Raw genomic sequence first — 9,153 nt, 5'->3', positions numbered from 1 at the left:
CCATAGGCCCTGACTCCTCCCATAGGCCCTGACTCCTCCCATAGGCCTGACTCCTGAGCTCTGGCATCACCAACAGTTTTAGTCACTATTTAGAGCTCATTTAATAATTTATGATTTGGGATTTTAAAATATGGATTAAATCAACTAATCTTGATATTGCATGAACACTCTCACGTGCTGGTTTGGATTTGATTACTTTTCTTTTTGGAGTGCTAGAGAGCAAACCTAAGACTGAGTTACTAATAACACATTTTGAATCCCAAGACAACCTCCCAACATGTTCATTTCTCTCTAGTCACTGTAAAATCATTTCAGTGCTTAACCAAAGAAAACAAAATCTTCAAAATGGGTACACATTAAGTTTACAATATATCTCAGACAAACATGATGATTTCTAAACTACCAACCTTTGATAAGCTTGGAGCTTCCTGAAGTGCACCACTGTTCTTTCTACAAGCTAAGTTTAACAAAGGCCTACACATTTCCATCCTTCCCCGGTAAACAAAACCACCACTTTCCTATTTTTGAAGCCAGAACGTTTACATTGCTTTCCTAAGATCTTTAATTTGAAAAGGGACTAGTGAAGAGGAGCCAGTTGAATGGGGTAGACGGGAAAACAAGATGGACAGGTGGATGAGGTGAGTCCTGTGGCTGGCTACCATCACTGAGGAAGGCTTTCCATAAGACAGCAGGGCAGCGGCTAGCAGGTCAAGTTAGACTGACTTACGTCTATAGACAGAAATCCAGACTATGTTCAGGCAGACCACACTTAAAAGCACAAGGGAATAGTTTTAATTGATCTTCTTCAGAAGGGGAAAGAGAACAGAGGACTTTTATTTCAAATGTCTTTGGGGGTTAGGCCTGCTAAGACCTGATATGTTGCTGCTCGCATAATCCAAGCTAGCTCAGAATCTGGCAGTAGAGTAGTATGTGAATGTAAAGGCTGGGGGACCATGTAGCAGTGGGGATCTAGAGTGACTGATGAGATTAATGGAAAATTGTATGTTGCATTTTTTCTGAGAGTGTTCAATTCTCAAGGTTTGGTTTTTCTCAAAGGGGTAAGTCCTCGAAAAATTTAATTACTCAAGTGTAAGCTACGGCTGAGGGGCTTAATGTAACCCTAAATAACTCTAGCCTGATTCCAGGAAGATTAGATTACTCTCCAGTGGATTCTACTTCTTGGAAGACAGTCACAACAGAGAGGAACTACTTCACAAGGACACTTGTCTAAACTTCTTCTGGAATACTGGCCTAGCTTTTGCTTTGTTCCGTCTTGTTTTATGAGACAAGTTCCATTTAATTCAGGCTGGCCTTGACTCACTGTCTTCTTACCTCCCTGTGCCAGGTATTGTACACATTATAACTGAGACAAGCTACTCCCCGATCCTTCAAGCACTCCTTTTTTAGGAATCATGCAGCTTGTCCTGCAGAGATTCTGTGTTCTTAAGTTCTCCTAGTTATTTCTTATTTCCTAAAGGCTGGTCTAATGATGAATCTTCTCACTGTTGTTCTTTTCTTCATATACTTTCCCTTGGATTTTCAACTACATTTCCTTTTTCTTTTTTCTTGTCTATGGTTCCACATATTTATATAATGAATTCCAGTTGTTCTTACCACTCATCCTGCTTCCTTTCCTTCTCAATGTTTCTACCACTCTATTTTTATGCTTTTCGTGTATGTGTGTGTGTGTGTGTATGTGTGTCTCGAGCACACAAGGCAGTATGTTTAAATAGTTACTTATGAGAGCAAGGGCAGCATATCAGTGGCTATACCACTGAAGAAAATAATACCCCCTCCTTCACACACGTTCCAGCTGCCAATAGTTCTCTGGAGAAGTGGGGACCTCATAGGCCCCTCTCCTATCTATGAGGAAATGTTGATGTGTAGATAAATATATTGGATAAATTTTACTAACTTCAAAATCAACTGTACTAGTCACTGTACTCTACTGTACTATACTGCCACTTAAAGCATAACGAAATCTTTCCACTTGGACGGCATCCTTCTCAAATTCAGTTAGTGTTAAATACACACACAGACACACACACATCACTTTTATAATTGAATAAAATTACCTTTGAAATCTCTTCCAGTCTAAACCAATGTTGATGTCATAGAATTGAGATTAATATAGCAGCTATCAGTCAGATGCTGGATCAAATAAGAGGTGACTGATAAAGGGTACGGTGCTATATAGTTAGGAGTTGTTGTTACCCTTGTGTGTATGGAGGATGCTGAGTATAGATCACAATAATGCAATTATAAAAATGTAAAAAGATTTTGAATAGTTTTGCCATAAAGATCCTCTAAGTGTTTAATAAAACTGAAACATCTGCTCAGACTTAAACATGATACAAAGTATACATGCATCAAGATAGCACATGATACCCCATAGCCTGAGTTTTATGTATCAGGTGAAAATATTTTAATTTTTATTTTATTTAAATCACTTCCAATGTTAATGTTTTGCTAGCTTTTGAATGAGTTGAATTTAAAAGTAAGAGGGATTCAGGAACTTAGCTGGAATAAAAAATGTCTAAAAATTCATAATATAAATGTATGGAATGCCAAAGAGCAAAAAATCAAAATATTATAAAAATTAAATGCAGAAAATTTAAAGAAGAGAAAATGAGGAACCATTAGGACAGGACATTATAATAAAATATAACAAAATTAGAGAAAACCATATAAAATATTTGAGAAAGAAGAGCCCAAATCATCAAATTGAGGAACCAAAGAAGGCTCCCTTGAGGTACTTTCTGACTTGAGGCCTAATGGGTGCTTTAGAAACCTCTAGTTAGTTTAAAGATACCACTGGAGGAAAAGGTAACAAGTGAGACCTTCCAGAGAGAGAGAAAACTAAGCAAAAAAACAAAGAACAAAATATAGTACCAGCATGGTTTATGCTGTGTAGTAAAAATACCAAGGATGTGCGAGGATAAGGCTAGAGAAACTGAGTTAGATTAAAACGCTGAATTCGGCTTCATTTCAAGGATTAGGCCCCCTAATAAAAGACTATGTGTCAGAATGGGTAGGAGGAAGCAGGGGGAAAGGAGTGGAAAAGAGGATGCGTTTTCAAGCTATAAAAACTGAGTACTCTGACCCCTCCTCTTTCCCCAGAAGGAAAACAAACAGACAAGCTAAAAATGCACAGCCCTCAATCAAGGAACTATTATTCTGGTGAACATTGTAGTTAGATGAAGAGGAAAACAGGTTGAGGGCATTGGAAAAGCTGTAAGTAGAGCAGTGTGACATGGCTACAAGTCACCAGGTTGCTGTGGAGAAGATACACACTAATGTTAGGATATGATCAGACACACAGTAACCAAACCAGAAGCTAGTGTGTTAATCTACGTGAGAAAGGGCTGTCCTGAGAGTTGAAAGAAGGAAGGAGATCTGACAAACACTTGGTGGTAGTTTCCTAACTTAGCTGCACTCTGGAATCATTTGAGAAGCTTCCACAGAGCCTTGTGATGTCACTGTTCTGAGGTGTGGAGTCTGGCTTCGGAATCTTCCCTCGACAGTGCTAATGTGCTGATATGTGGAAGGAAGTACTGGTTTAGAGTAGGAAATCAGCAGAAATAGATATGAGCTAGATTAAAGTGAGAAAGTAGAAGTCCTCAAGGACATATGAATTGTAGCTTCTTAGCAAGGAAGACGTGAAAAAGCTGGGCCATTGCCTAAGTTATCAGGACCTCGTAGGGCGACCCTCAGTACACACTGCACAAATGTGTTGAATGAACAAGCTGAGTTGAAGGATGTGTTTTCCCAGGGAAGACTATCGGTTTAGTCTGATCCATAATGAACTTGGAGGTATGGGCTTCTTTCAGAGATCGTAGGTTGACTTCTTTCTAAACATAACTCCTCTTACCTAGCTTGGCCCTTGTTTCCTGATCTGGACTCACTTCCCACTAGCACCATGCTACAAACTAATGTCAGGTTAATTCTAAAATATAACTTTCATCAAGTCACTACTTGACTCAAAAATTGTGTTTAATGTAGCATGCTGCTTAGGCTGACATTTTTTTTTAAATTAAGTTTTGGCTCTACTTTTTCTAATTTTATTTTCTACTCATACCCTATGTAAACCTAGTAAATGTCACCAAATATATTAGTATTTCATATATTGTTACCCATCCCCTAAGGATTCAGCAATATTAAACTTGTTTTTCAGTTGTAACATGAGGCTTAGAGGGGTTTAAAAGACTTGTCTGAGTTTCTGCCAAGCATGTCAGCCAACACAGATGAGGCTCCAGTGCTGTCCTGATCCTGGGTCCCTCCCGACAGGCTGGGCAAAAGTAGAATCAAAACAGGAAAAAGATGCCTACATGACCAATGATTATAGAGTCTTCATTGGACAGATAAATTGTTGACCATTTCCTTTATTTTATTGAGTGATACCTAAGATTTTCTTGTTGTGGTTTGAGTAAGAATGTCCCTCATCCCTCATAGGCTCAAAAATGTGAATGCTTAATCATCAGGGAATGGCACTACTTTAGAGATTAGTGGGTGTGGCCTTGTATGTCACTAGGGGTGGGCTTTTAGGTTTCAAAAACCCAAGACAGGCCGTTTCTCTTGCTTTTTGCCTTCAGACTGAGATGTAGAACTCTCAGCTGCTTCTCCAGCACCACATCTGCCATTCCTGCCACCATGTTCTCCTCCTTTGATGATAATGGACTAAGCCACTGAAACTGTAAGCAAACCCACTACTGGTTGTTTTGTCATTTAAGAGTTGCTGTGGTCATAGTGTCTCTTCACAGCAATTCTAGTGATTAAGACACCTGTGTTGGCATTTTTGTCTCAACTTACACTCTGGGGGGAAAGCCCTTGACTGAGAGTATGTGAGCTGTAGAAAGGTGGATGCTGACTGATCATTTGGCTAAATCTATTGAAATTAACAAAACACTCTCCTTGCATAAACACCCTGCACTGCCACCAACTATGAACAGTGGTAACTTTCCTATCCCTCTGGCCTGCTGGTGGTTTCGAGAACCACGAGAAAAGTAGGGGAGAGAACCTTCTTTTCCCAAGTTCACAAGCAGTTCCATGGGTATGAGAAAATAAACTGAAGAAGGCACAGAGCATGGAGGTTCCTAGGGAAGATGATGGAACGTTCCTTAACTTCTCCTGAGCTGAAGGCAGCCCTTTCCCCCTGGTGTATTATTTCTCCTCAACTATAAGAGGTAATTCATGACACAACTGCCTGCTCTGAAAACTTTTCTCAGGCAGATTGCCATGACCAATATAGAAGGAAGTAAATATTCTCTGTAAAGTAACTTCATGGGTTTTCTTTTCTTAAACTAACATATGAATGGAATTTAAGATATTAATAGTATAGAAAGCACAGTATTAGCTGTATCTTCTTTGTGAATTAAGAAAATATTACTTTGTAGTCATAAAAGTGTGATTTATTGGTACACCTACTCTGTACTGTTATTTACCTGGGCCATGTGTATAATAAGTCCATGAAAGCACAGGCTTTTAACTGTTATTTATAGAATTAGAAGTTTATTTTTTAAAAAAATAGCTTCATCTGTAGCACTTCAGACTTTTGGGGCCATGATGGTGTATTTTTACCATCAAAAATCAAAGTGTATTTTCTCTTGAAATTCCAAGTTTTCTTTGTAAATTACTAAGACTTTGAAAACTTATGTACCTTTGGATAAGTGTGTCATTGGAGTCAAGTTGTGGAAAGACTTTGATATTCAAATGCTGACTATCACTTATCATTGGCCTTTTGAGAATGTATGTGGAACCACCAGCATTCTAAATCTTTACCTCCCAGCCTTCCAAATGATCACATCCTATGTTCTGTCTATTTGGAGGCCTTCACATTTCAGCTTAATCTCTTTTTCCTGAGTGCTTACCTTGCCCCACATAAAAAGGCTAACCATCTCTACATGTGCCCTTCATAGCTTTCAGTTAAATACCACTTTAAATCTCATGCCAGACAGCATGAAAGTTTTAACAGGTCTCAGATTAAGTCAGGATTTTTAACCTAGGATCTAGCCAGTGCTACAAATGTGGTGCCAGATGGCTTCACATAGTGACTGCACCCAAGCCTTGAGTAATAAGTGCTAGATGCTAAGACTTTCCCATTCATTCTCCAACACATACACTGTGGGGACCCCTGACTTCTGTCCCTCCACCGCTTTTGTTGCTCATCTAGTGGTTTTCTTTCCTCGAATTCCATTCTGGTCCGTTTCCTTACTAGCAACATGATAGGTGCTCAATAACCACTGATTGAGTAAATAAATGGAAGAATGTCATAGCTTAGGCTTCAATAATTCCATTAAATTGACAAGGCCTAAGAATCTATCATCATGGTACATGCCTTTAATCCAAGCACTTGGGAGGCAGAGGGAAATGAATCTCTGAGTTTAAGGCCAGCCTGGTCTACAGAGTGAGTTACAGGACAGCCAGGGCTACATAGAAAAATCCTATCTCTAAAACCAAAACAAACCAACCAAATAAAAAACAATCTACCATTAAATGAAATTTCTCACCTGGACAACATGTAGTTCTATAAGCACCTTGATGTTGATATGTTCCTAACTAAACTTAGTGTATCCAATTAAATACAGTAGATCATTCACACACAAGTATCCCTCTCTCTTCCGTCTCTAAAAATCTAATGAAATTTCCTTAAGAAAGAGAACTTCAAGTCCACATGGGCAAAGAGAACAGAGGATACAATGGCTGACAAAAAATTTCAAGAAGTCTTTGAGTGGTAAAAAGTAGGTAAGTGTAATAACTAACCCTGGAATGAGTATGGAAATAATCTTTTTCCAGTATTTTTAAGGAAATTATGATAGATGTATTTCCCCCCCTTCTTTTTAAATTGGCCATGGTTCCTCTGGGTTCCTATATTCCTCCCTGCTCTTCATTAACATCTAAATGTTTCTAAATGCTGAATTAGATACTTTTAAAAGGGAAACAAGTCCAGGGAGATGGCTTAGTTGAGTGATGTGCTTGCTGTACAAACATGAGGACCTGAGGCTGGATTCCCAGCACCCAAGTAAAAAGCCAGGCAAGATGTCAGGATCCTGGTGGTGGGAGACGGAGATGAGGATATTAGGGCTTACTAGCCTGGCCAGTTGATAAGATCCCAGATTCAGTAAAAGATCCTGTCTCAAAAGAGTAAGGTGGAGGGCCAATGAGATGGCTGAGAGTAAAGACATCTGCTGCCAAGGCTGATGGATCCAAGTCTGATTCCTCCCTAGAATCCACAGTCAAACCTCCATAGGTTGTCCTCTGATCTCCATACTCAAAGTGGTGCTTGCACATGTGCCTATACGCATGTACGTGTGCGCAAACACACACACACACACAGAGATTAAAAATAAAAATAGAACCTAAAGAAACCTGAAATAGCTCATAATACAATTACCCCTATTCTTATTCCAGATTTAGAATGGGAGTGTCAAGTGAGGCAAGGATTAACACATTTGAGGGAAATCTCCATAATCAAAAATAAGAGTGAGGAAATGAAAAAGGAGAGGTTCTAGAGGATGCAAAACAATTAGAGAAATAAAAAAGCAATCTTAGAGAAGATAATATATCCACATAGTAAGTAGAAGTTATAGCATAAAAGAGGAAACAGAAGAATGCCTGGAATTTAAAATAAGGAACCATTAAAATTATCCAAGAATTAGAATGACAGAGAAGTCCCACAGACAGATGTCTCCCCTAATACACCAATATAGAGGATAGAGGCAGTGAGAGGACTGGACTTTCTTCACTTTTAGATGCTTGCTTCTTAGGAAGATATTTAACATCAGCTCCTTTTTAACTATCTAAATTCTTTTTTTTTTATCTTTTTTTTTTTTGAACATGAAATGCTTTTTTTTATAGCATGTTTTACAAGGGGAGGGGGTAAGAGGGTCCAGGTGGTGGAAAAGTACAAAATCTTCTTGGCCTGTGCCTTGAAACATGTCATGGTCTATATGGTACACTGCCTTGAATTATGATCTACCTGCAGTTCTTCAGAAGATATGGTACACTGCTTGAGTTATGGTCTCCCTGCTATTCTTAAGAAGACATGGTACTCTGCTTTGAGTCTATCTGCAGTTGCTAAGCAGGATCTTGCAGTTGCCAAGCTTCAGAGGACATTGTGCAGGTGGGGAAAGGTAGGGGGTAAGGGTAAGGGCGAGGGTCCTGGCTTCTGGCATCTCCCCCTTCTCTGTTTAGTTAGAGAAGGCGTATCTAAATTCTTAATGATCAAATTTCTCTAATTCTCAAATCCCACTTCTTACATGAAGCTGCTGCTACCTTAATCCGACCATTATGACTTATCTGGTGGACACTGCAAAAGTCTCTCAAATGTGTCTTCCTGAGTTTGTGCTTTGTCCCACCAGGCCAATAGCAGACGCAGTAATCACAAACTATAAACAAGACCTTGCAAACATCCTGCATAAAATCTTCCAGACTTCCCATTATAATTAGCATAGAATCAAGCTTCTGACTTAGTGATTAATAGCTAAATAACTTCTTGAAAAGTATTATGATTTATACTAAAGAGTTAAAGGTAAGGGCTAACCTAATCTGCGAAGTAGGCTTACAAATGTATCTAAAATGCCTAGAATTCAGGGAGTGGGAATGGATTTGGAAATTAGGGAGGATATCAACAAGAAATTTGATCAGGAAGAATTGAGGTGTGTGTGTGTGTGTGTGTGTGTGTGTCTGTGTGTGTGTAACCATGGAACAGTATCCATCTTCTCTATAAAAGTAACTGTGTTTGAATAAAATGATCAGATCTCTAAAGCTTTTGACCCAATAAAACTGATTCTAAACTATCTGTTCCTAGATCTGTGATGCCATGAATACCCTTCAAAGATCTTACTGGTATTTCTTTACTAACTTCTACTCTCAATCACCAGAAACTTGACATTACTAATCTAGCAAAACCAAAATATATTCCAAATAGAAATCATATTTAAATACATTTTCAGTTTTTGATTATCACCTAAAAAAGACTTCTTAAAAAAGTAGCAATTTTATCAGAATGTTCCCAGTTTTATTTAACATTTAAGGTAGTAAGTATTACAAATGATCTAATGATGACCCTAATTTCAAAGCCAGCAATCCAATTATAAGTATATAAGAAGGATTTTATAAAGTGTAACAAAATATTATCAGTGTCTCAACGTTATA

Source organism: Grammomys surdaster, unplaced genomic scaffold (assembly GCF_004785775.1).
Source record: "Grammomys surdaster isolate TR1022 unplaced genomic scaffold, NIH_TR_1.0 170, whole genome shotgun sequence".
In the NCBI taxonomy this organism is placed as follows: Eukaryota; Metazoa; Chordata; class Mammalia; order Rodentia; family Muridae; genus Grammomys; species Grammomys surdaster.
This window is presented reverse-complemented; position numbering follows the sequence as displayed.